The following is a 7,532-nucleotide window of genomic DNA, read 5'->3' on the forward strand; positions in this document are numbered from 1 at the left end:
CTGGCACACCATTCTCCTGAAATTGAAGCACCTAGCATTTTCAGAGTGGCAAAATGATTAACTTTGGAGATACAAAACAACTCTTCCTCAGTGTTTCTCCCACATACCTTCTCTAGAGTGACCCTAGCAGCCAATCCTCAATGGCTGACTTACCTAATTTCATGTTCGTTGGCTCCACCCAGCATAAAGGGTGAGAAGTGTCTAAAAAGCTCCCCTTTCATGCTGATTGGGTGGCTCTAGGATTCCAGAGACAGGGACCCTGCTGCACAAATAGCAGAACCATAGGATTGTAGAGTTGGGAGGGACCACAAGGATCATCTGGTCCAACCCCCTGCAATGCAGGAATCTTTCGCCCAACGTGGGGCTTGAACCCATGGCCCTGAGATTAGGAGTCTCATACTCTACCAACTGAGCTATCCCAGTGGGTCTTCAACTCCCCCTGCAAAGCTGGACCACAACCCCTCTGAATACAGCTAACACATTACATGTTCATGTGAGAGACTGTGCAAAGCCTAGACAACCTCACAACTCCACAAACAAATAGCACATGGGATATTAAAAGCATGCCACGTGTGGCAATGATTGGAATCATTTCCATATCAGGGTTGGCTCATTTTAACATCTACTGATAGCTTGCATGTACCATCTAATAGGGTAAGGTAACATAAAGGAACCCTGAATGGTTAAGTCCAGTCAAAGGTGACTATGGGGTTGCGGTGCTCATCTCGCTTCAGGCAGAGGGAGCCAGCGTTTGTCCACAGACAGCTTTCCGGGTCATGTGGCCAGCATGACTAAACCACTTCTGGCGCAACGGGACGCAAAAATGCCACTTATCTTCCCGCTGCAGTGGTACCTATTTATCTACTCTTGCAGGTATGCTTTCAAATTCCACAGGCAGCTCTTAGCATCCAACACAATTGTACTCATGGCATTAATTCACGTATTCAGCTGCCAGCCCCTGCATACAGTAATCAAGGAATGTACAAAGCTACCTTATATGGAATCAGATCAATGGTCCATCTAGCTGAGTTCTGTCTACTCTGACAGGCAGTAGCTCTCCAGGGTTTGAGGCAGGGTTCTCTCCTAGCCCTACCTGGAGATGCCTGACATTGAAATTGAGGGCCATGAACATGCAAAATGTATGCTCTACTCATCAGCTCCAGCTTCTTCTGAAGCATGAAATTTCTCAAGAGAAATCAAGTGGGGTGATTTGTACACACACACACATACACAAACCCTAGTCTTTAGAAATATTACCAATTGAGGTTTCAAAACAACAGAAACCCTGCCTTTATGGCCAGCCAGCTTCATACCCCTGAGCAAAGTTTAAGTTTAAGGGAACAAAAACAAACAGTTCTTAAAACATTTTATTTAGGGGATTCTACCTTAAATTGAAGCTGAGAGACGTTGGAATTAAGTCCTGTTTTAGCCCTCAGCCAGTTGCTATCTCCCCATCTCAATTCCACACCCATTAAATGCTAATAACTACTGAGCAGAGTTGTTTTCAAGATTATATTAGTGGCAGCAATACTCTCGAAAATGAAGACGATGTAGTCTAGTGGCGAGAGAGTTACACAATGCAATCCTATGCGGATCTACTCAGGGGTAATTCCCACTGAATTCAATGGGACTCTCAGGTAAGAGTTTGTGGGATTGCCGTTTTAGACTTCTGTGTTCCATGGACTGCTCTCATATATTAGATCATTCTTACACTGAGATAATCCCCATGCATTTCCCCCTCTTTAAAAAGTGTGTGTAAAGAATGAAGAGCACAATTTATTCTTTCCCTTCCCAAGACTGGGCAGCAGCTGCATGGAGCAGCTGTCCCACTCTGTGGCTCCCACAATGGGGGTGGCAGCAGGGTAGAATACTCACAGGTAGTTATCAGGTGTTTTCATCTTTCCAGCATTTTCAATCATAATAATTAGCATTTATATAGCACTTAAGTATTCAAAGCGTTTTGTGTGACATCATCTCAGTAATCCTGACAACAACCCTTTAAGATAGGTCAGGGCATATTAGCATCCCCCGCCCCATATGGCAGATGGAGTTGAATGCTGAAGCCAGAGATAGTCGCTTGCCTAAGCCATCTACTGAGTTCACATGAATAAGGTAGAATGTGCACAGGGAATTCTACATCACTGCAGGATAAATACATTTTCCTATACAATAGATTATTCTCTCTGTCACTCTCTCTCAAAAAATGTCACCTATTAAGCATCTATTTCATCACGTGGCTAATGCACTCAACTGCAGTTCTCCATCAAAAATGGGAATAGTGACCCATGTCAACAATAGACTGCATTAAATATCATAAACCAATTTACAGCCATAGGTAGTCCTGTATATAATTGGCAGGGGTAAAGCCTTAGAGCAGGAACCCTCCAGATGTTTCTGAATTCCACTCCCATTTTCGCTGACCATTAGTCATGCTGGATGGTCCAACATATAGAGGGGGCACCACGTTGGCTACCTCTGCCAGTCAGCTCAGATAGACAGCAGCACTTCAAGTTAAGTATCCTGCGCAGACAATGCCACCATCTATGGTGGTTGGATTTACCAGCACCTCCGCGCTGTCTAAGCGGATCGTTGGGCGCAGGGGGCTGTCCAGCCTAAGAAGGAAACTGAACACAACACAGCGCTTCCACGAGGCAGAGCCCACCGATCACTTTTTGTTCTCCTGCTAGGAAGATACCGAAGAGGCTGCCTGTTATTGCCGGGAACGGGGTGTGTGTGTGTGCGTGCGTGTGTGTGTGTGTGTGTGTGTGTGTGTGTGTGTGTGAGAGAGAGAGAGAGAGAGAGAGAGAAGAGTCTCTTTTGCCCCCTAAGACTGGGGGTCGGTGGGTGAACAGATAATATGCCGGCGTGAAAGAAAGCACGGCACATCCTCTTTCCTATCCCATCTGAACAGCTGTCGGGGAAAGGGGAGCGGAGTCGGGGATGGGTGATCACTGCCAGAGTCAATCTGCCCGAAAAAAAAAAAAAAGAGCCAGGCGTGAGGTTGTTTTGATGCTGCTGCTGTTGTTGTTATGTCTATTCGGCTAATTTAGTCTTTGCCTGCCCGGGAGTGTATATGTTGGAGAGGGAGGGAGTGAGGGAGTGATGGGGAGAGGAGAGGGCTTGTTTGGGTCCTATGCTGAGAACCAGCCGCTTTGGCTTGGGAGTCCTGAAGCCACCTCCTCGTGTTAGAAGCAGGTGACTGGGGAGAAGAAGGAGGGAAAAGAGGGCCAGCAGGCTTAAAAACTTGCGCAGGAGGAAATAATGTTGAGAGGCTGCCGCGGGGGCGGGCGGGAGAGGTTTCTCCGAGGGAAGCCGGCAGACCGTCCAGAGCCTTCGAGTGAACCTGACCCATCACAGCCTTTCACAACATCTCCCCCCCCTCGGCCCCGCGCACAACTGGGCACAAGGACCCCCGAAGCCGCCCCGTCCTCTACCCGCACCCCACCCCGCTGTTAAGTCCAACGCGCGGCTGCTGAGCATCACCTCCCTGAAAGGATGCTGCAGCAAGCATCTCTGGCGGGTTGGTACCCAAAGTGTGCGCGTTAAGCGAGGAGGAAAGGATGCTGGAGAAGGGACCTACCTGGTTCCACGAAGGAGCTGCCTCCTGTTCCTCCCTTGGCAGGACAAAGAGCCGCCCCCCCCCCCTCGCCAGTCCTCGCACTCCGAGCCACGGCACTCGCGCAGCTCCGGCTCCCCCGCCCCGACTGATGACAGCGCCGGAAAGAAGGGGAGCCGCGCGCAAAGGGATGCGGAGCTATATACGCGGCGCAGGGAGCGGCCACCCAGCGGCGCCCGCTGCCTCCGAGCGCCTCCGCTCTCAGCCCGCTCTGCCGTTCCCACTGCGGCGGCCAAACCGTGAGCCGCGGCGCCCTCTGCCGGCGCAAAGGAGGCACCGTCGCGCTGGCAGTCGCTGCCTCGTCCCCTCGAAGTTGGAACGGAGTCCGTCCATGAACTTGGCGATGGCGCAAGGAAGGAGCTGTGTTGCTGGTTCGAGGCCTCCGATGAGCTTGGGCTTCGGCTGCAGCAGAAGGAAATGAGGGAAGAATGGCTTCCCAGGACAGGAAGACGGGATCCAAGACCAGTGCTGGTGTTGGATACTGTCTGTCATGCGCTATGTTTTCTCCTGCTCTAGAGGGTAGGACTCGAACCAATGATTTCAAGTTACAATAAAGGAGATTCTGACTAAACGTCAGGAATAACTTTCTGACAGCAAGAGCTGTTGGACAGTGGGACAGTCTCTCTCCGGATGTTGTGGACTCTCCTTAATTGGAGGTTTTTAAGCAGAGGTTGGAGGGTCTTGGGTGCTTTAGTTGAGATTCTTGCATTGCAGAGGATTGGACTAGATTACCCTTAGGGTCATTTCCAACTCTACAATTCTATGATTCTATAGCAGCATAGCATTGGAGCTTTTTGAACCCTTTCCTTTCCCCATTTCAAGGCTGGTAAAAGGAAATGTGCACCTCTGAAATGGGCTGTGTTGTAGCTACCCAATACTCAATTTATTGAGCAGTTTGATAAATTATATTGGGATGTTGGGTGTATGCATCCCAAAAGCTCACCACAGAAAGCAGACTTTTGCAGAGTTGTCCATACTAGGCCAACACCAACATACACCACTATATATACATGCAAATACTGTAATAGATGTTACAAGTAATCTCTCTCTCTCTCTGAGCCCAAAGAGTGTTCTTTGCTTCAAAGTCCTCACTATGTTAAAGTCCACAGAGATGTCCTAGGCTAAGTTGCTTGCAAAGTCCTGCAACTGCCAGGGCCGTCTTGAGCAGATCACGCGCCCTGGTGCTGAGGGGCGGAGATCGCTCCGCCGCCCGCCCTGCCCTCGTAGGGCGCAATTTGTTTCCGCGCCCCCTCCTTACTAGGCCGGCGCCCAGCTTACCAGCCCCCCGCCCTGGTGCACTGCGCCACCGGGGGTCTACGTAGAGCCGGGCCTGGCAACTGCTAGAGTTCTCTGAGTTTGAAAGTCTGGCAATTTTCCAACTTCTTTCTCAGAGAACTTTTTCAAAATGGCTTCACTGGAATCCACATTTCCAGCGGATAGTCTTCAAGGATTCCTACAATCTCCTAACGCAAGCCACACAGTAGGGTCTAACATGAGACCTTTTAAACACAAAGTTACTCACCAACTCTACCCAGTAACACATAAGATAGTCACAAGATGCCTGCAGGTGCATTGTGGTGAATGAACCCTCTCTGCTGACTTGTGAAGAGTTGACCCATTAACTGCATTCCTTAACAACCCCCACTCCATCAATGGAACTTTCTTCTAGGAAATGTCTTTAAAATCAGGAAACCTAACTTATAAAATGTATCATCTGAGCTCTGATGGACCTTCAGGCTAGTGCTGCCTGCTACATTGGGCCAAATAGGGAACAGGCTGCCCTCAGCCAACCCCCACCTGGCTGCCTTTTTATTTACATCCAGCAGGTGGTGGTGCCTGTCATTTCCTCCTCCTTAATTTCAGTGATTTCCTACTTGTATAATTCTTCAGGGAGGCAGGTGGGGACAAAACTATAATTAGTTGGCTCTGCCTATCATTGGCTCTGGCACCACCTACAGTTAGTCTCCCTGCCTTCTGCCCTACCAGTGTTAATAGCTGCAAACTATTTTATGCTGCCACTATACACTGAAGTTTTCTTCTCCTCTTTATTCTTCCTCAATTGTTTTTAATTACTAATGTACGTTGCATTTTAATACCCAGGTATTGATTTATTGATAGGTGGCTATATAAATAGAAATAATAATAATTTTGCTTGTAGTATGACTGCCCCTCTAGTAGTAAGTGGCATGCCTACTCGTCTAGTGACTTGATTTGGGCCAAAGAATCTCATGATTGTTAGGGAAGTTATGCAAAGAAAAATTATGACTTAGAGCAAGGCACAAGAACTGAATGGAACTAAATGCATTCGTCTTTGTTTATCACTAAAGCTGAATACCCCAAACAGCTTTTTAATAGCAAGCTGTAGGCAGGAGTTTCTGCAACAAGGAAGCAGCATTTCAGATTTTGTAAGCAGGCCTCCTCTGTTGTGGCCTGGTATTCCAGTGACAGCACAAACATCTGGATTTCTTGCATCATTGAAACAAACTGACATTTACAGCTGAACAGTTGATTAAACTGCTGCCTTAATCCAGTAGAATAGAATAGGAGAAGAGTCCTACTGTATTAGGTCAAAGTCCCATCTAGCTCTCCATTCTCTTCTCGGGAAGTAGGACCCGAGCACAGTAGGTTTTCTATTTTAAAAATGAAACAAAGTAGCTTGCAAAGCAAAAAGCAATAAAACCAGCAATGGTTTTAAAAATATTCTTTTATTTGTATAAATCAGGGAAGTTTGGGGTATTTTCATAATTTCTCTTGTGTTGCATACTTTTTTTTGCAATGTAAAAAATACTTAGTATAATTTATTTTAATGTTGCAAGGAGCAAGTTATGCCGGGCACTGAAGACCTGGTCCCATTCTCTGAATATCTTATTTGACCATGCTTATGGGTTCTAAGATTTTGGTGGCTTTCAAGTATACCTGTATTCATGAGAGCTAGAGATTTGCTTTAAAATAAGGAAATCTGAGATACTCAGGAAGCTGAACTTTACTTGATATGACTGGTTTTCTTCAGAAATCCCATGGAATCACAGCATATAATATATACGTCTACTCCCATTAATTTGTAGGAGGTATATTCCAAAACATGGCCCTCTGTGGTTGTGTTGGCTTTGCCCATTTTAGAATCTTGCTTTGGTTTACCCGCAACAGAAATAACTTTCTAAGCACCTAATATGTGAGGACTTTTTCCCATTGATGCTGAGTTTGTCAGGAAAGGTCTCGCTTCTGCTAATGCATCAAAATTTGCAGAATCAACTATATTGAATGGAAAGGGACATTATCTCAGGACCAGCCTAGCAGACGGAGCTTGCAAGATACAGTACATTCCATCCAGCTGGGGTATTGCCTAGGTAACAAAAGCATCTGTTTAAGCCATCCTACACACAAGTCATTAATCTTTAGCTGGTGGCAGGAGCGCCAGTCACCCCTAAAAGCATCACTGAATCTTTAATGATGGGGCTCTACGGGGAACGCAATTGCTCACAGTCTCCTTGCTATAGGATCCCGGTCGAAATCCCTTATTTAGCCAAATCATCACAGAGAGGCTCTTTATTCTCGAACTGATCCAAAATACCTCCAAACCGACCAAACCTGTGTGTGTGTGTATGAGAGAGAGAGAGAGAGAGAGAGAGAGAGAGAGAGAGAGAGAGAGAGAGAGAGAGAGAGAGAGAGAGAGAGAGCCCTGTGCTGCCTTTGAGGCTGAGAGTCACCTCTCCAGCACAGCACTTTAGCAACCGATTATCATCTATGGCATTAATGCTTTTGATCACCAAGTTCAGCTTTGCACTCCAGAGGGCAATCAGTGCTCTCATCACACCTAATCAAATGCTATGTAAATGCTGAAAAGAAGGCTTTGTTCCTTTAGAATTGTGTGTGTGTGTGTGTGTGTGTGTGTGTGTGTGTGTGTGTGTGTGTGTCA

The 7,532-nt window shown here is 47.0% G+C and overlaps 1 non-coding gene across 1 annotated transcript; it reads right to left on the reverse strand.

Annotated features, from left to right (window-relative positions):
• Positions 1–350: 350 nt before the first annotated feature.
• On the reverse strand, positions 351–427 carry TRNAR-CCU (transfer RNA arginine (anticodon CCU)). The gene has a single exon. It is a non-coding gene; the product is annotated as a tRNA-Arg (tRNA).
• Positions 428–7,532: the final 7,105 nt, after the last annotated feature.

This window comes from Zootoca vivipara, chromosome 4 (assembly GCF_965207765.1).
Source record: "Zootoca vivipara chromosome 4, rZooViv2.hap1.1, whole genome shotgun sequence".
In the NCBI taxonomy this organism is placed as follows: Eukaryota; Metazoa; Chordata; class Lepidosauria; order Squamata; family Lacertidae; genus Zootoca; species Zootoca vivipara.